The sequence below is a fragment of the Sorex araneus genome, chromosome X (assembly GCF_027595985.1).
Source record: "Sorex araneus isolate mSorAra2 chromosome X, mSorAra2.pri, whole genome shotgun sequence".
Taxonomy (NCBI): Eukaryota; Metazoa; Chordata; class Mammalia; order Eulipotyphla; family Soricidae; genus Sorex; species Sorex araneus.
In genome coordinates, this window is record NC_073313.1 from 180,559,392 (window position 1) to 180,579,838 (window position 20,447).

Consider the following 20,447-nt stretch of genomic DNA (forward strand, 5'->3'; position numbering starts at 1 on the left):
AATAAATAAATAAATAAATAAACTTCATAATTATATGACACTGTGCTGAGAGAAAATCTTAATTTCTAATTTTGCCAGGAAGGAGCACCTCTAAAGACTGAAGATTGGAAAAGTTCTTGGTATATTCGTGGGCATTGTGGATGCTAGATACAAGTAGCTGGCATTCAGCATGCACGCCTGTATTCTATCATAGGGAACCAATGACAGATACTGTTAATCAGTCATCAGTCATCACCAGTGAGCTCAGATGAGGCCTCAAAAATTGTTCTCTACTTTCTTCAAGTAATAAGTTTTGTTATACATGAAGAAACCTATTGGCCACTTCAGATGTAATAATTCTCCAAGCTTTTAGAATAATAATTTGTTTAGTCCTCAGGGATATGTAGATCAGGTCGGGGGCTTGCCAGGCTCTCCAAGAGGGGCGGAGGAATCGAGCCCAGGTCAGCTGTGTGCAAGGCAAGTGCCCTATCCATGCTATGCTTTTGCTCCAGCCCGCAAAAATTATAAAAATGAAACCATATAGAACTAAAATAATTTTATATGACAAAAGAAATTTAGGTTAAAGTAAAAAGACGCCCTAAGGTATGAGAGAAAATATTCGCACACCATAATCACATAAAGGCTAATAGCCAAGATAAAGTTTTCACAAAGGTCAACAACAGCAAAAGGCAATAATTTTGTCAAAAAATGGGAGAGGAATGAATTCACACTTGCATTTGGACATATGCAAGGACATATGGACAGCCAGTAGGCATACAAAAAAATGTTCATAATTATTTATTACCAGGGGGATGTAAATAAAAATGACAATGAGATATTATCTCACACCAACGATAAGAACATATATCAAAAACGACTGGAAACAACCAGTAGTGACAAAGATGCAGAGAAAAAAACAAACCCTGTTTCACTCTTGGTGGAACTATCACTTGGTACCGTCTATGAAAAACAATATGGAAGTTTCTAAAAAAAAAAAAAAGAACAGGGAGTCCACATGACCCAGCAACTCCACTTCTTAACATCTACCCCAAGAATATTTTTCATATTTACTCTAAAATATATATGCACACCTCTGTTCATAATAAAATAGATACTAATGCTAGGATATAGAATCATTCCAAATGTCCAGTGACAGACTGATAAAGACATAGTGGTATCTATACGCAATAGAATATTGCATAGCTCTAAGTAAGAAGTGAAATCCTCACATTAGTTACAGCATAGGACTGGAGGGTGTTAAGTGAAAAAAGCCAAAGGGAAATGGACAAATATAGAATTATCTCACTACTCTAGAGAAAAAAAGTGAAATAAGGAATTGACAATATTGAATGATGACAAACCCTTCACACTTAAGCAAAAAAAGAAAACAAAAAAACCTAAACTAAAATTACCAAGCAGGAAGGAGGGAAAAAGGGGTTGACTAGAAGTGGAATAAGGACAGTGGTGGAAGACCTTGGACACTTTGGTAATGGTAAAAGCATAACCATCCTATATAACAAAACCATCAAATCTATCACTACTATAACCATGTTACCTAAACCACAAGTTAAAAATATACACTTATATATTTTTATTGTTTAAAGTAATGGATGAATGATTTGTAGTCTCACAGATAGCAATGAGATCATCATTTCATACTTTATAAGGATACATAAGATATCAACTATCGGAGCTGGAGCAATAGCACAGCTGGTAGGGTGTTTGCCTTGCACGCGGCCGACCCAGGTTCGAATCCCAGCATCCCCTATGGTCCCCTGAGCACTGTCAGGAGGAGTAATTCCTGAGTGCAGAGCCAGGAGTAACCCCTGTGCATCGCCAGATGTGAAAGATCAGCTCTCTTTGCATATTTTATAAAAAAAATTATGACGGTCATATATATGTTGAATTTTTTAAAGGTGTGTATAAATTTTAGGACTTTTTTGACTGAAAACTACTTAGTAGTTACAAAATTTAGTGCTGGGGAACTAAGAAAATCAATGTTGGGGCCAGAGCAAGAGTACAGCAGGTGGGCCATTTACCTTGTACACAGCAGACCCAGGTTTGATCCACGGTACCCAAAATGGTTCCTAAAAGTCCTGTCAGGAATGATCCCTGAGCACAGAACTGGGAATAGGCCCTGAACACTGCCTAATATGTGCCCCTCCAAAAAAAATAAAGAGAAAAGAAAATAAGTGTATGAAAGAAAAGTAATTCAAGAAAAATGAGTTGGTGCAGTTGAGTCTAACACACTTTGAAGAAGTCTTTATAAAAAGGGAAGATTAGAACACAGACACCTACAGAGGAAAGACCATGGTATGAACACCCATGGTAAAAGAAACCATTTAACATACAAAGGAGAGAAACCAATTAAGAAATTCACCCTGTAGATCTCAATTTTGACATATAGCTCCAGAGCTTAGATAAAAATCACTTTCTGTTGTTTAAGCCAATGTTTTTCAACCTTTTCCTGATCATGGTCTCCTCCCATCTTGTATCCTTTTGGTGGGCCCCTAGTTTTATTTCACAATACCCCCTTTACATGTTTTTTTGTCTGGCTCCTTTGGAATATCATGGGGGGTCCACTGGGACCCATATGGCATTCAGTTGAGAAACATTGCTTAAGAAAACTCGCAAACTTATATAATGGCTTAGATTAGTATTGTGGTTCTAATGACTGAAGGGGGAAGTTGTGAGGTCCACTGTGGACATCAGGTCATTTTACTAATGAATTAGATGTCAAGTATGAGGGAAAGAGAGTAGTAAAGGTCACTCTGAATTTCAACTCCTGAAGGTTATTTGGTCACATGGTGTTATTACGGAGCATTCTCTTTGGTAAAAATAGACTGAGACATCCCTAGGTTTAAGAGAACTCAAGCTAATATCCGGGGCGCAAGCCTACACACTCCCAGAGATAGCTATTTCCCTTTCTTCTGACACTAGAGATGTTAATAATGCATTGTTGTGACTAAGGCAGAGAAGGGAGCTCTAAATTTCATAGGCAGCCCATTTTTTATTGTTAAGATACATGCTAGGAACATATTCCTTGGTTTAATTGAAAATTAGGCTTTTTGTAAATTCCATCCAACAGACTTTATCCAACCACTAGACAAAACAGAATAGATCGATGGCTTCTAGTAATTACACACTTGGTAACTGGGACAAACCTTCCGACTGAAAATAAGTATAACAGATGAACAAGGTATTTTTAAAAGCTACTAAAGTAATACAATTATAGTACTACATGTAGGAGAAAATAGAAATCTAGTGAAATAGCTATAGTAAGGATTGCTTTTGCCCTAAGACCAGGCTGTTTGAGAGCTAGTGGGGCTTAACAGTAGATCTTTTAGTCACGTGTGGCTAAAAATACAAGAATGGATTCTAAAGTCAACCATAGTGATTGGTGGGGAGCAAACAAACAAACAAACAAACAAACAAAAACACAAGTTTTTGCATGTGACTGACCCTGGTAAAATCCCAGAACTACAGAATTCTCTGAGCATCCCTACATATAAGCCTGGAGGTTATCTGAATACCATTAGGAGTGGCTCTGGAAAATTCTAGCACCACTCAGCCAGCTATGTGATCCCTAAAACCACAGGGCCCAAGTGAACTTCATCCTCGGGATTTTGCACTGAATTGCTAAACCAATGAACTAAGAATGATTTGAAGTCGTATTTGTATTTTAGGTCTCAAATTTTCCCCATGTATTTTTAGTTCAGTTAAAGAACTCAATCAAAATAAAACTAGGCATGTGAAGGTATAAGACAAAATGATCAGTAATATACAAAAGCAAAAATGATAGGATCATATTCATAGGGTGTCCAATAATTGAATCGACCAGAACAAGTCTTTAATAATGATAATATTTTCTGTGTTCAAAAAAATAAAAGGCAAGTTTGAAATTTTCATTGGAAAATTGAAAATATTTTAAAAAGCACAAAATTAAATGGAATTTACATAACTGAGAAACCATACAATAAAGATACAGATGAATAGTTTTAGTAACAAAATAGTTAATGAGTCCCAGAGGAGAAAAGAATGAAAGGAACAGAAACAAGATTTAGAGACAAAAATGGCTGAGAATTTTCCAAAACTGATGAAAAATATAATATGAATAGATATAAAAGTCCAAACATTCAAAAACTAGCAGCAATGTATTTTTTTACCTTGTACTAGGATAGTATAGACACTCTTGCTACAATCTGAAATTAATCCATTTCTATTACTGGAGTTACTTTAGCAAATTTGGATGGGTCATGAAATTTTTAAGACAGACCAAAAACTGTTGAAATTTATATCAGGTAGTAATATAATAGCCCAAGAAATCCTAGGGAAGAAAGTAGGAGAAATTTTTTTCCCCAATTTTAAATTATAGTATAGAGTTAGACTAATCGAGATAGAGTGAAAGACTCTCAGATCAATGAATAGAATTAAGAACCCAGAGGAAAAAATCCTTAGGTATATAGTCAGTTAATTTTTGACAAAAAATAAAGCATGAAGTAAATCAAGGAAAAGCCTCTTCAACAAATGATGTCAGAAAAACTTGTCATTTAAATGTAAATAAATGAACTGAGACCCCATCTCACACCATGCACAAAAGTTTTAACTTTTTAAATCAAAAATGAGATAAAGACCTCAGTATCAGTCTTTAATCCATAAATTATATTGAGGGAAACATAGGAGAACACTTCAGAACATTGCTCTCTATCACTGATCATCACGAAAATGCAAATCAAAACTATAATAAACAATAACCTCACACCAATGAGACAGACACACATCACAAAGTACAAAAACAGACAGTGTTGTTATAGATGTGGGAGGAAAGGAAGAATCATAAACTTCTGGTGGGAATATTGTCTGGTTCAACCTTTCAAAGAAAGAATCTAAAAATCAATATTTTGTGTGATCCAGCAATATCACTTCTGGGCATCTACGCCAAGGGTCCAAAAACTCTATTCAGAAAGGAAAGATATTTTTCCTTCTATGTTTATTGACTCACTATTCACAATAGGCAAGATTTGTAAACAACCCTTGTGTCTAAGAACAGATGACAGACTAAAGAAATAATCAAATATATATATATATACAAATATATATATATATACATGTACACAATGGAATAATATTCAGCTATAAGAAAATATAAAATCAGGTGATTTACCAATACATGATGGAACTGGAGGGTATCATGCTGAGTGAAGTCAGTCAGAAGGAGATAGATACAGAATGATGTCTCTCATCTCTCTCATTTGTGGGATATAAGAAGCATAGTAAGGAAACAGCTGTGACCTAAAGCAACAAAAATCAAGAACTGGTCTACAGAACCTTTAGAGTTGGGAGCTGGGTGACTATGAGATAATGATGGAGGAAAAGAGAAATTCTGGTGGGGGGTGGGTGTGATGTTGTATGCATGAAACCCTATCATTGACAGTATTATAAAGCTGTAAATTATGTCAACTAAAATAAAAATTAAAAACAAAAAACTGACATCATCTCTCTGTTTTTCTTCTCCTTGCACAATAACCTCGTTTCCTTCCTTCTATGGTATGATGCCCAGATTCTTCATCTTTAAACCAGATTTGCATTCCTCCACAAAAATGGTATCCATAGTAAAACCCAATGCTTCATATGCAACTTGACCACTGTAAAACACAAGATAAATGTTTCACCTCTCATAGGGACTGCAACCATCAATTAAGGCAACCTATGATGGCTTGATTTTCCTCATCTCATCTTTTTTGTGCTTTTTTTCAATTCTAATATTTTGCCCTTTATATATAAGAGTAATACAAAAATGTTTTACCCACTGCTTAGCTGAAATTTGGAATTTTCAAACTTTGGGGAAGTTGTGTCATCTATGTATGTAATACTGGATGAAAACTAATGAAATTATGGTAACATTTTTCCAGTAAACCTGAGTGATAACTAGAAGTCATTGCATGGTTTTAAAATGCAAAATAATCACTTACTTAAATAAGATCAAGAGTAAATACAACTCTACTAGATCAAACATTCTTAAATTATTCTTTCCCCAGTAACCAGAAAAGTATGGAATTTAATCATATGAAATATTCTTAAAACTTTTCAAGAATTACTGACAGTGAAATAAGTTCTATCTGAATATTCTTTTCACTCTCTGGGACATAATTCAATTGGATGGGGAGACCAATAATTACCTATACGGGCTAGAAGCTTTCTTACAAACTCATCCCTGACCTTACATGCCCACATCAAATTTTCTTCCCATGCATGATCTGCACTTTTCCTAAGAAGTCAGAGTGAAACTAAGACAGTTTGAAAACAAGTGTCATCCGTACATCTCCTTCAGAACATAGTGAAAACAACTGCCTCCACCTAACTTGATCTCCTCTTTTCTCCTTAGCCCCTTCATGTCCTGACAAATTAGAGTCATCACTCTAGACAGAATTCTCATGCCCCATCATCTGTACGAGCAGCTGCTTTAATCTGGGTTAGGCTACGATTCCCACTGGAAACACACTACACTTACAAATCGTACTGCAATCATCCTTTTCTTGTTTGTATTCTCAGCTGACCTGCATGCAATGTGAGGGAAGAATCAACATTCATGCACAATGTCATAAACACTCATGTACATGTGTCTAATTTAGTGCCTAGCATATGTAATCTTAGAAAATTGGTCCTAGAAAACCTGTATCCATATAGTATTAACCTCTTTTAAATGACCAAAGATATAACTATGGGTGCACATGAGTATTTAGTGGCAAGAATGATGTTCATCTTTGCAATATTGTGGCCCATAGGCGATCATGGGAAGGGGGTGTTACCGGCATGCCCTTGGCCCAGATAAGATCCAGAGCTGCTGCTCGCCAAACAGACCCTCTGCTCCTAAAGACTATGATCCAAGAGGTCTTCTAACCCATTTTTGCACCCAGAGTGGCTTCTTACAGAAATGCATCTAGACTGTGAACTGAACTAAAATATCAGAAATACAAAACCGCGCGACTGCAACCGTGGCCGTGCGAGCTCATAGAATCTTCATACACAGCAATGAAAAGAAATTATTAAATAATGCCTTTTCAGCAGGCCTGATTGTTGTGGGAAAATTCCAAACAATAATAGTGAGTTCTTGATTGAAATATTGAATGTATTCAAAGTATAGAGAGAATAAAATGAAGATCATTAGCTACTTAAGTGGGGGCTGGGCGGGAGGGGGGTATATTGGGGTTCTTGGTGGTGGAACATGTGCACTGGTGAAGAGATGGGGGTTCAATCATTATATGACTGAGACTTAAACCTGAAAGCTTTATGGAGGCTGGTCTCTCATTCTGGGTAACTCAGGGAAGGGACCACCAAGTAAAATGTGGTTGGAGGTCATGTGGGGGAAGGGTGATGCGGGCCGAACACAGACTAGAGACTGAACACAATGGCCACTCAACACCTTTATTGCAAACCACAACACCTAATCAGAGAGAGAGAACAAAAGGGAATTCCCTGCCATAGTGGCAGGGTGGGTTGGGGGGAGACGGGACTGGGGAGTGGGGGAGGGATGTTGGGTTTACTGGTGGTGGAGAATGGGCACTGGTGAAGGGATGGGTTATCGAACTTTGTATGGGGGAAACATGAGCACAAAGATGTATGGATCTGTAACTGTACCCTCACGATGACTCTCTAATTAAAAATAAGCTAATAAAAAAAAAAAAGAAACCTGAAAGCTTTGTATTTTTTTCACGGTGATTCAATATAATAAAATAAAATTTTTTTTAAAAAGAACAATGTTCATTACTTTCAATATTAATATTCTGATGTAATACTATTCAAATAATTATATAATTGGAAAATATTTACAAATAATATAAAATATATAAAATGATGATATATAAAATTAGAAATTACTTTCAATAATAAATATTAAGGACAATTTAAATATCCAACACAAGGAAATTGGTTAAATTATCCAAAGCACATAAATAGAATAGTATCTATATGCAGAAAGATCATATATTTGTGTATTTATTAATATTTACTTTTCTGATCACAGCAGAGCCTGGCAAGCTACCCATGGTGTATTCGATATGCCACAAACAGTAACAACAAGTCTCACAATGGAGACGTTACTGGTGCCCACTTGAGCAAATTGATGAACAACAGGATGACAGTGCTACAGTGCTACTTTTCTGATGAATTATTAAAATTAAATAGTAATATAATCTGTATTTATATATATGTATTTATGTGTATAAAGTTCATCAACACATCTATATGCATGTTAATGCATGCATGCATACATATAAATATGTATTTGCATGTATATACAAATACATAAAAAGTGGTGTATTAAAACAGAAAGCTGTGACCATAGAGAGAGCATAGGCATTAAGGTACTTTCCTTGCTGATTCCCATTCCAATCCTCAGCATCACATAGGCCCCCCACACTCCACCAAAAGTGATCACTGATCACAGAGTCAGAAGTAAGTTCTGAGCACAGCCAGGCATGCCCACACCACCCCCATGACAAGCAGAAAACTTGACAAGAGAGAGTTCAAAGGGTTTGAGCACAGGCTGGAGGCCTGGTTGGATCCCAAACACCGTATGCTCTCCAAGCACCCACTGAGCAAGTGGAGAGAAGGCCCTGAACAATGCAGGGGTAACCCCAAACAAATATTTAAAAAATATTGAAGGTTGCATAGCTTTGACAGGATTAAAGTAATTGAAAGCTTTTTTTTTTAATGCAACCATATTCTCTGAAATTTGTTCAATGACCATGAGCTATTTTATAGAAGCGAAAATAGGACCATTTGTAAAGGTTTACAGTTGGTGCATAATAATCATTATCTTTCACCTACTTATCAGGATTATTGTGAAACTCAAAGATCATAATTATAAATGAAAGCACTATGCAATTAAATGTATAGAGTTGTGAGCACTATTAATATAATTGTGGTGTTGTATCTTTATCAAGTGATTGTGCTCCGGACCCGGAAAACAAACCAACCCTGAAGTATAAATAGTGGTATGTTCAGGCTTCCTGGATTCCCCACTCCAGAGTTCAGAATCTGCCTTCAGTGGATCCCAGCTGCTTCTGCCCTGATGCCACCCTGGCCCAGACAACTTGTGAGGAGACTGAGCCCACCTATCTACACATCAAATTTTCTTCAGTCTGTGAGTCTCTCAACTCTCCTCCTTTGGGTCAATGCGGACTTCGTTTGGAAAGCCCAATCCTTTGGATTCGTTTAGAAATGTCTGACTTGTAAAACACGATCCAACCACTGAGAAAGACCTTCGTGGATAGATTGATCTAGGGTTCATTTACGCCAAGGGAAATTTACGCATCTCTTCTCACCAGCTCACCTCGGGCCTTGCTAATTCCCTAATCATATTGAATTATTTGGAGTTTGTTGTGTCATCCCTGGTCACCTACAGATTCCCTCACTTCATTATTTCTTGACCAAACTGTCTTTGGAGGGCTCCAATGACAGATTTATATTCTGAGCAACAGACAGGAATGCGTTTCTCTGCTTTTCCTTTGCTTGTACCACATAAACATGTCCCAGGACACTCCAGGCCAGGAGCTGCGGGTCAGGCCTTGTTCACCGAGGGGCTCCTTGAGAGGGATCTTCTGAAAGGAGAAATCACTGGCAAAGGGTGGAATTACCCGTCAGAACTTGATACTTGAGAGGCATTTTAACATGCGTCCTGATAGTAATTTATTGTTTTGTAGCAACATCTATTAGTTAAATGCATGAATTGGATCTACCAATTGTCTAAAAAAAAAACCTATGTGAAAAATCAACACTTTCATATGTGTGCTGATATACTCTACCTAAACTTATGATATGAAGAATGTGATCAATTGGTTATGAGTTTTCAAGAAATACATTCCTGATGAAAGTTTCCTAATATCTCCTTTTACAATTACTGCAAGAGACTTCACAATTGTCATTTTCTACTAAAGTTATATGCAACTTTTACTTTGTTATTCTATTATTTTGTCATTATTCTACTAAAAACAACTATCAAGAGTAATATCTATCTTGCTGTCATTGCTGCTGATTTTCCTTTTTCTTGCAAAGAAACTCAGAATAAGAAAAGATTCTCACCCTGAGAAGTTACAGTCTACAAGAAAATATGGGTATTCAAATAAATATTTTTGAAGAACATATTATATGATAACAGCTACATCATATATATTATATTCCACTTGTGGAATATAGTACTATATTCCAGAATTGATCAACATTATTATATGATGATAGCTCCAGATAATTAGAGAATCCCAGAAAAAGAAGTAACTAAACTTGGTGATCTGGAAAGACATTTGCTTATAAAAGAAAAGTTTGTAATGGATCTTGCATCTAAGCGAAAGAATCCTGGAGTAGAGAAGGAAAACCACACAGAAGGACAAAAGATCATAAGGGATAAGCTGGAGGACTAAAGCGACTAGATTTCTTTGAGAAAGTCTGAAAGGTTTAACTCAGTAAGGACAAAAGAGGTCAACAGGAGTTTCTGCAAAGTGAAATGACCAAATTTCATTTCTAAATCAATAGCTTTGGCATTGGTGTAAAGGGTGTACAGTATGTAAAACAGAGACAGCTGGATGGAAGAGCAATTAGAAAGTGCTCACAGGATAATGATCACACTGACAGTGGAACAGGAGAGGAGGACCAGGTTAGAGCCAAGTGTAAGAAACAGACCAGACACAATTTGGAGCTAATTCAAAACAAGGAGTAAGTAGCATCTGATGGCATAGACAATTAGATAGACAAAGAACATGAATCCATGTTGGCTTCCCACTGTATCCTACATATATAATGTGACCAAACTCAGGAATGCAGAAGGGGTGACTTAAGGATAAGGTAATGTGTGAAATTATAGTCATGTCAATTTATAGGACCCTAAAAGGCAAGGCTTGCTTTGCATGACAAGATAACACCATAAAAATGCTGGGCAAGCTGAATTCATGTCGAACCATAATTAATCGATCATAATTTTCTGTGACCTTTAAATATTTTTTGCCAAAACATTTAAAGCTCTTAGTATAAGCACTAAATATACTAGAAAATGAAAATAAATGATAAAACTAATACTTATTGAATGCAGAGTAACTTAAATTAATTGAAGTATTGTTAATAAAATGACTTTTATTTCATTTTTTTCATGTTTACCAAAAATGATCGCTGCCTTCCAGTTATAACAATTCATAGGGAGTATATTTTCTAGCCTTTGTGAATGTTAATATGCCTTTTTAAGTTGTATTAGCTTTCAAAACTTTATCCATAGTTCTTTCAACATTGTGAAATTTCTGATTTCCCCCAGGTGCTAGGGAAATAGTATAGTGGATAAGGGGCTTGCTCTGCATGTGGTCATTATGGTCCCTTGAGCACCACCACGAGTACTTCCTGAGTGCAGGGACAAGAGTTGACCCTGATCATCACTGGGTGTAGCCTATCCCCCTAAAAATAGACAGAAAGGGATTCTCTGAATTCCCCAAGTGTAAGGCAATTTACTGCTCTCAATTTCTGAGACGCCTTTCTTTGTAACAACTACCTTCCTCATTTATGTCCACAAGTTTACCTTCACTGAGTTCCTTTATCTCCCTAAATAGGAAATATTTACAAATTAATTTACAAATGAATTCTTGTAAAGCAAATAGTATTGACATTTCTATGATCAGCTATTTCTTTAATTCCAATATATTTCACTAAAATTTTATTTCTAGGCCTAACACATTTTTTAATGTACTTTTATCTTTGCCTGCCAGTTTCCTCCCTTTGTGACTCATTTGGCAGGCGGGGGGGGGGGCAGGGGTAGCAAAATATTATACACATTTATCACTAGAAGGCATTCAGACAATATAATCACATACTTTGTTGTCTGTACAAGAATTGAATGACAGATGCATGGTAACCAATCACCACTGACTTAAAAAATTATGATGTGCATTTCTAATCAGGGTGCATATCTATTATTTACTTGACAGATTTTGGCCTTAAGAGCTAAAACTGAAATTTGTGTTTTATGCAATCACACATAGTGAAACTACTATTATAACTTAAATATGAACCATGTAATTGGATAGTAGTATTATTTCACCAACACTAATTATTTAATTAATAGAAGACCTGTTTATGCAGAACCCATGTAAAGAGAAGGCAGTCCATGGTCATCCAGATGACATGGGAGTGGTTAATTATTTGGTAAAAAAGAAAATCTTTTAGGAAGGAAGAGTTTTATCACCAGTGTCAAATACACATGTCCACAGAGCCTCGGAACATTACCTTGACTGGTCCACCTAGTGATCAAACTTTCTAACCAAACTACATAGCAAAGATTTATTGTAATAAGCATTGTGGAAGCCACTGAAATAATATAATTATGAACTATTTTGGGGTGGTGATGCACACCTCGCAGTGCTTACGGTTTACTCCTGGCTCTATAATAAGGTATCACTCTTGGCTGTGCTTCAGGGATTATCTGGGGTGCTAGGAATTAAACCAAGGTCGGCAAGCACCCTACCCTGCTATACCATTGCTCCAGTCCAATTATGAGCTGTTATTTTTTTTAAATATTGGGGGGAAAAGAAAAAGAGTTAAGATTTCAGAATCAAAAAAATTCATTAACATTTTGAACTGGAACTTCTACTTACTATAAAAACACCTAAACAGTCAGGTATGATTCTAAGAGATTTAGGCAGTAACTTCTAAAATTCAGGTATGTCTTATCTGTAATAATCCCATTTAGAGAAATTTATGTATAATAGTCCCATTTATTAAAATTAATGTCAACATAATAACTTTCACCCACAAAAAGGGAAGATGCCTGCTTGTCATCTTCTCTATGCACCATATTCCTATGAACACACAGTCAGTTATTTTGCCTAACTCTAATTTAGTATTGACCAGCAGAGATCATTATTATGATAATTCAAAACCTGAACAGAGCAATACTATCTGCTCAACTAGAGAGTTTTCTATGTTAGACTTTCAGGCAACTTTTGGATATTTGGCAATCTGGAAAGATTTTCAGAAATGAAGAAAATTATTTCAATGGTGACAAAATAAACAGTTAAATAAGTAATAATAAAATAAGTTTCCCTTGGACCACTGTCAGTCTTCTAACCTCAAGCGAGTAAAGATTGCATTATGAGGGACACTCAAAAGTTTCAGAATTCAAATATCAACTCTGCCAACTAATATATTCATAATTCTGGATATTAGTGGTTACTGGTCTTCAATAAGATTATATTTTAACATCATAGACATGAGGTGAAGGTGAATTGAAAAAAATAAAAAAGAAAGAAATGTAAAAACCCAACAGGTATATGAGAAAGAACTCAACATCACTAATTGTCAAAATCTCTAAATCAAAAATAAAAAGTGGGTTATCACCTTATGCCTGTTAGGATGATTAGGACAAAGACAACAACAACAAGAAGGATAACTGGAGAAATGTGAAGATAAGAGAACACTGTAATATTGTTGGTAGGAACATAAATTGGAATAGCCAATGTGGAAAATCAGTAAGGGATTCTTCAAAAATAAACTAAAACTACCAGGGACCAGGCATATGGCTCAAACACACATATTTGCTATTCTTTCCATACATGAGACCTGAGTTCAATTCCTGACATCAGGTCGATTATTAGTAGAACAGGTAGGGCACTTGCCTTGAATTCAGATGATCCAGGCTCAGTTCCTGGCACCGCATATGATCCCCTGAGCAAAGCCAGGAGTGATCCCTGAGAACAGAGCTAGAAGTAAGCCCTGAGTACCACCAGGTATGGCTCCCAAACCTGGTTTTAAAAATTTCTAACATCACACATCTATTTTTTAAAATTTATTTTATTGAATCACCATGTGGAAAATTACAATGCTTTCAGGCTTAAGTCTTAGTCATACAATGCTGAAACAACCATCCCTTCACCAGTGCCCATATCCCACCACCGAAAACAAACAAAAAACAAAAACCACAGTATGCCTCCCATCCCGCCCACCCCCGCACCCCCCCTTATAACTGATAAATTTCACTTTGCTTTCTATTTACTTTGGTTACATTCAATATTTCAACACAATCCTCACCATTATTGTTAGGAGCACCCCAGTAGAGTCAGACCTGTTGTGAAGGGAAATGAGATCAAGCGGCCGCAGTAGCAGCCACACGGTTTTGGATTTCTGTACTTTAACAACTAAGTCCAGGGAGATTTCTTCCGGATATTTGATCATTGCAAGCTTGTAAACCCCATTTGTGGTTGTCATAATATGGCGGTCCCCACGTCCTTCATCCCCGGGAAGGGACAGGCGAGAGAGAGAAATACCTTTCCCCTCCTGGGCGGGCATGGGGTCAAGGCTTGGTTCTCAGGCTCGAGACATTCTGCAAGTAGCTGCCCATGTTGAATTTGGTTCAGCTGGGTCTGGATTCACGCTCGCACAGCTGCAGAGGAGCCACACATGCGTGCGGACCCCAGGGTCACATCTCAGCAGAGGGCCTTCACACATCTATTTTTAAAAATGAAACTATCACATGGTGCAGAAATTCCACTTTCAAGCATGCATAGAAGAAACTGAATAGGGAGCTTAAAGACATATCTGAATTTTCATGTTCCATGAAGAATCAATCATAATCAAAATATGAAAATAGCCTATATGTCCATAGAGAAAGGAATGCATCACTGTATCACTGTCATGCCATTGATCATTGATTTTCTTGAGTGGGCCCAGTAATGTCTCTATTTGTCCTAGCCCTGAGATTTTAGCAGCCTCTCCTTACTCATCCTTCCCAATGGTGCTGCATTAGAGGCTCTTCAGAGTCAGGGGAATGAGACCCATCATTGTTACTGTATTTGGCATATGAATACGCCACGGGGAGCTTGCCAGGCTCTCCCCCTGTGTGGGCAGTAAACTCTTCGTAGCTTGTCAGGTTCTCCAAGAGGGAGAACTATGCTATCAGATGTCGTGCGGCCTCACTGCCGCCTTGAAGATCTCGACCCTGGGTCCTGCACACCTGGGTTCCTCTGCTGGTTTCTTCATGCTTGAGGCTCGTCCTAATGTGTGAAGAGTGGCCTTGAGCATGGCTGTGTCTGGGTTCTGGAGGTCTTCAACGGCCGAGGCTCTGCTCCTGGCGGGGAGGGAAACTCAACCCATCCCCTCCGAGGGACCCTGGTGAAAACAGCCAGGCATGAGGGCGAGAGATTCTGGGTCACTCTCTTCCCGGAGCTTGGTTTTATAGTTTCTGGATGTTGGTCGTTGATGGGTCGTGATTACATGGCACTGGGGGCAGTTAACGGGTGTGACTGCCTAGAACAAATGGATCATAAAAAATGATAAAAATGGATCATAAGGAATTGATCATAAAAAATAGGTGTGTGTATATACAATTACTATAATTCAGTCTCAAGGTGGATGAACTTGGAAGACGTTATTTCATGTGAGAAACAAGGTACAGAACTAACGAATATTACATATACTACATACTTTGATACCAATTATATTTTTGAGACTCTAAAGTAATCAAACTCATGAAAGTAGAGGGTAGCAACTGGGGTTAGAGGAAGAATGTAAGTTGGAATACATTTTCAGATGCGCTAAGTAAATTAGTTCTAGGGCTCTGTTCCATAGTTAATAGCAAACATATTGTATTCTATGCTTTAAATATGTTGTTATTATAACAAAATAATAATATAAAAAAGTCAGAAGCACCTTTTTATTGGAAGCATCATGACTTGTAATATGGAAAATGATGGGCTTTCCAACACCATCTTCTCCACCAGAGTGTCCACTTCCTTCCACCGTTGTCTCAGGGTCTCCCCCCATGAACCCCCAGCACCCAACCCCCTCAGTAATCTCAGTTAAATAGACAAGTTATCATGTTCTTTTGTCTTTTACCATTTGTTATTCTCTTACTATGTTTCTTTATATCTTACATATGAAAAAGAAAAAGATCCTTCTGTGTCTGTCCCTCTCCTCCAGCTGACTTTGCTTAGTATGATACCTTCTAGTTTCATCCACATAGTTTCATTTTTTCTTATAGCTGAGTAGTACTCTATTGTGCATATATTTCTCAATTTCTTTATTCTTTATTTTGCAGGTGATATATATATTTATGTCATAGACTGTGATGATAAATTCAAGAGTATGGCTGCATCAAAATTCATGAAGTTGTATACATTAGTATTCACAGTATATTAGATCATCATCATCATCATCATCATCATCATCATCATCATCATCATCATCCTGTTGATCATCGAATTTCTTGAGCAGTCTCAGTAATGTCTCCATTCATTCTAGCCCTGAGATTTTAAAAGCCTCTCTTTACTCATCCTTCTTAATGCCACATTGGAGACTCTTTCGGGGTCAGGGGAATGAGACCCAGCATTGTTATTGGTTTTGCATATGAACACACCATGGGGATTTTTCAAGGCTCTCCCATGTAGGCAGGAAGCTCTCAGTAGCTAAGCAGGTTCTCCCAGAGGGAGAACTAGGCTGTAAGATGTTGCTTCCGGAAGCTTAGTTTTAAGTCTCTGGATGTTGGCCATTGGTGAGATTACACAGCGCTGGAGGCAGTCCCTGGGTGTGATTGCCTAGCTACTGGAAAATGGGAAATCTGGGTGGAAGAGGCCCAGTCTTGATCCGAGCAGGCTTGGAGGTCTCAGCCCCGGGTCTCACACACCTGGGTTCCTCTGTTGGTACCTTCATGCATGAGGCTCGTGTGGAGAGGAGCCTTGAGCATGGTTGTGGCTAGGCTCCGGAGTTCTTCGGCCCTGGGAGCGGTGCTTGGGGCAGAAGGGAAGCTGGAGCCCACCCCTTCCGAGGGGCCCCATGGAAGACAGACACGACTCATGGGCAAGAAACTCTGTGTCGCTCTCTATTGTGTATTAGATACAATGCCAAAAACAAAAAGCAAAAATAAGATGCCTAGTATCATCCCCATGCAACAAATCAGGAAATAGTGCAAAGATCAACGAACTGCATCAAACCTAACTCTAGTCTAGTTCCTTCTAGAACCTTAAATCTTCTTGTACTGTCCAGACCCTGAGGGATGTGAATAAGCCAAAATGTCCCTGGCTCAAATGGAACGGATGTGGGCTGCTCTGTGAATGCTGTTTTCAGGCTGAAGACCATGCCACAGGTAACCTGTGCTACTTCCACCAATGACAGCTGGTGACTGCTCCCACCAATGAGGCTAGAAACTATGGGGTGGGAAGGAAGAGGAGTCGTGTTGCCACAGAAAGCCAAAGGCTCATGAAGCCCGGGGAGACTAAATTTCCAAAGGCATAACAGACGGCTTTCTATCTCCACCCCTTCCTCACCGTGAAGTATTGCAATTGGCCTTGGCAGCTAGGTATTTGAAAGAAATGAATCAGGGATGGGGCTGGATAAATCACTGCAATTGGAAATGTTGCTTTGCATTCTATCATATTTGAACTTCTCCCATGTTTCAATATATTTTCTTTCCTTGCCCAAACTAAATTAAGCCCCCATTTATTTTCTATTGTTGGAGGAAGGTGGGGTATGGTTTCTGGTGCACTAATATTTGGATCCTACCCAAAAGTCTTCTCTCTCCATCCCTCCTATTAGTTGCCTCCCCCATCCCCAACCCCCATGCCAATCACAAGAAAAGTCTTTTGAGTTGTTACCAGTTTGCAAAACATCTGCTTTTACTATTTGCCATAGTGTGGGGTTGGGGTGACAGGGGATTTGATTGGCCTCACAGGACTTATTATATTTGATACATTGTGTGTCAGAGTTGGGACCCCTCCCCTTGCTCATTCCCATGCTCTGTGTTCAATCCTGAGACTCGTTTGTGGTCAGCTTTCTTTTTCTAAGGCCCTGAGTTCTAGGGTTAACTGTCCTTTTTTTGCCAGTGCCTCCAGGTCACTCCTTTTTCGTTGTCTGTCTCTTAATAAATATGGGAAGCTGCTGGCTTCTCTGTCTTGCATCATCTTCGAGGTTTTCAGAAGGAAAAGTGGTCCATAAAAGGAACTCCAGATTTACAGACTATCTCCTCGTCCTCAGCCCTGGCCCACATTCCTCAGAGCGATGTGCACATGTGTGTTTCACTGGCCACACATTCATTCAGACACCTGAAGTAGAGGCTCTGAGAGTTACCAAAAGCAGCTACCCTATGATCTGGGATGCCCTTGTTGTTTCCCACTGCCTATCTGTGTCTGTCTTAAGTTTATATACCAGTTGAATACTCGTCTCCCTCGGGAACCATTTCCTGACCCACACTTCTGTCCACCATTTCTGACTATAATATTTATGTCATCATCATGTCATTGACTCCTATCTGACTGCCCTCCCATATCACTGTCCTATCATTTCCATATTACAGAGAAAATGCCGATCAGGGTTTTGGAATTAATTATATCTGAGGACAGATTCCCTGTTTTGGGGACTGTCAATACAGTGTATCACACTTGGGTGCCTTCCACAACCTATATATATTTATATATATTAAATATTATATATATTTAAACATATTTTAAATATATATATATTGCCTTTGGGGTCATACCCAGCAATGCACAGGATTAATCCTGGCTCATGCACTCAGGAATTACTTCTGGTGGTGCTCAGGGGACCATAGGAGATGCTAGGAATCAAACCTGTGCAAGGAAAATGCCCTACACTCTGTCCTATTACTCCACCCCCAAAAGAAATATACTTCTTTGTATTTCTAGGGACTAGAAGTTTCAAATATAAGTGCCAACAGGATTAGTTTCTTCTGAATTCTCTCTTCTTGGCTTAAGTATGTTTGTTTTTCCCTGGTCTTCACATGGCTTTTTCCCTCTTTTGTATGTGTTAAATTTGTTCTTCATTTAAATAAATCAGTCATATGTCATTGGAATACATTTTTATAAACTCACTTTACCTGAATAACTTTGAAAAAAATACTACCTGCAAATAAATTCATGTTTTGAGGTTCTGGACTTAAATCTTTGATGTGAATTTGGAGAATACAATTCAATTTTTAACATACTTCTAGTACTGGGGTAAACTGAAGTTAATGTTACCTTTTCTATGATCACTGTCATCCCATTGTTCATCGATTTTGCTCGAGCGGGCACCAGTAACGCCTCCATTGTGAGACTTGTTGTTACTATTTTTGGCATATCGAATATGCCACGGGTAGCTTGCCAGGCTCTGCAGTGCGGGCTGGATACTCTTGGTAGCTTTCTGGGCTCTCTGAGAGGGATGGAGGAATCAAACCCAGGTCAGCCAAGTGCAAGGCAAACACCCTACCCGCTGTGCTATTGCTCCAGTCTACCTCATCTATATAATAGAGTTAATAATCCTGCCTAGGATTATGAGGATTAAACAAAATCCTATATGTCAACAACCTGGCATCAAATAAGTTCTCTAAAGACCAGTTTCTTTCCCACTGTTCCCACATTACCTTGACCTCCCTCTCCTGAGGGCAAGAGCTGCTCCTTCTCCCGTCAATCAATCAATAGATATTTGCTTCTTTCGAGTTAATGCAGGTAGATTGAGTACTTTATTGATATCTGGATGACTCTCTCTGCTTTGGTTAACTGTAATCACTCCAACACAAACACCATAGATGAAGTAGCACAGTGTAAGGAAGCTAGGAGTTAGAGTGACTGACTGCCAGCTCTGCAGTCAGTCTTGAGCAAGTTACTAAAATTTCCCACTTCCACCTCTCATCTATGAAACAAGACTAAGAGTAATGTGCACACACAAGAATTATGCATGGATTAAATGAGGACACTTGGGTTAGCGTCAACAGTGAGTGCTCTATGGAAACGGTGGGCACAATTGTACTGTCAGGATATGTGTAGTGTTGTTGTTGAGTATCTCAGATGGTGATTTTGTTATATTCAATGTGCAAACATGTTTTAAAACCTAAGCAAAGAAAACAAGGAATGAACAATATTTTTATGTTAATATTATTTTTTATCATCAATTTTTTAAAATTTTTATGTGCATGTTTTATTCTGTCACTGTCATCCCATTGCTCATCGATTTGCTTGAGCGGGCAACAGTAACAACTCCATTGTGAGACTTGTTACTATTTTTGGCATATTTAGTACACCACAGGTAGCTTGCCAGGCTCTGCCGTGTGGCAGAGATATTCTCGGTAGCTTGCCAGTCTCTCCAAGAGGGAAGGAGGAATTGAACCCAGGTCGGTAGCATGCAAGGCAAATGCCCTACCCGCTGTGCTATCACTCCAGGCTGCATGCTTTATTATGTGTAAAAATCTTCATATAGTTATTCACACATATAACCAATATTCAAGCAAATATACATATTAGAAGTTTCAGGCCTTGAACACTTTTTTTTTCCAATAAATAAACACACTAAAATCAATTTGAAGATCAGCAAAAGACGTACTTTCATCTTATCGTATCTGAAGAATTTGTCTGCAAGTCTGTCTTTCCCTGATTCTTATAGAAAAGAAGCTGGGTTTCTCATTGAAACTGACACAGTAAGTCCTTGATTATACTCATAGGCTACCAATGCTC